The sequence below is a fragment of the Nannospalax galili genome, unplaced genomic scaffold, assembly GCF_000622305.1.
Source record: "Nannospalax galili isolate Female #2095 unplaced genomic scaffold, S.galili_v1.0 scaffold510, whole genome shotgun sequence".
Classification (NCBI taxonomy): Eukaryota; Metazoa; Chordata; class Mammalia; order Rodentia; family Spalacidae; genus Nannospalax; species Nannospalax galili.
The window spans coordinates 1,315,671-1,316,600 of record NW_008329677.1 but is presented as its reverse complement, the minus strand read 5'-3'; positions in this window follow the sequence as shown (position 1 = coordinate 1,316,600).

Here is a 930-nt window from a genome sequence, read left to right as displayed (position 1 = left end):
TTTGCCTCTGATTTTACTAATTTGGATTTGCTCTTTCTTCTGTTTGATTAACTGGGCTTAGAGATGACATATCTTGTTTATCTTTTTTCAAAGAACAAGCTTTTAGATTCATTGATTCTTTGTATTGTTTTCTTTGTTTCTATTTCATTAATTTCTGCTCTTGTTTTTGTTATTTCTTCTCTTCTGCTGGGTTTGGGTTTCATTTGTTCTTGCCTTTCCAGGATCTTGAGTTGCAGCATTAGGTCATTTATTTGGGCTCTTTCTAATTTTTAAATGTAGGCACTTAGAGCTATAACTTTCCCTATTAGGATTGCTTTATCATGTCCCAGAGGTTGTGTTGTGTTGTATTGTCCTTTTGAAAACTCTGAAAAATGAAGTTTCTACAGTCCAGTGTGTTCACTGGATTCTCAAATGTTTAAAGTATTTCAGTACCAACTCTACACCATTTTCCCAGAATTTTGAAGACAAAGGAGCACTTTCTATTTCTTTTAGGAAGCTAACATTATCTTGATAATAGAATGCATGGAATTCTTTCAATATTTTTGTATTTGTTGAGGTTTGTTTTGTGGCCCAGTATGTGGTCAGTCTTTGAAAAAGTTCCATGGGGTACTGAGTAGAAAGTGTATTCTTTGGTGTTTGGGTGGAATAATCGAAAGAGGTCTGTTAGATCCATTTCATTTAATTCAGATGTCTCTCTATTTATTATTTGTCCAGTTGATACCCAAAAGGAAAGTATAACCAAAGATTAAAGTCATCAGTATACTTCTTTAAGAGTTCAAGGGATTACACTTTCCAGACATTAGGCTTAAATCCCTATAAAAAATTATTTAGACAATTATTTCTCATTGATGATTTTGTTCCTAAACAGAAAGTGTTACTCAGATGTGAGACTTCAAATCTCGGTCTCCAATTCTATAGTGACCCCCTGTA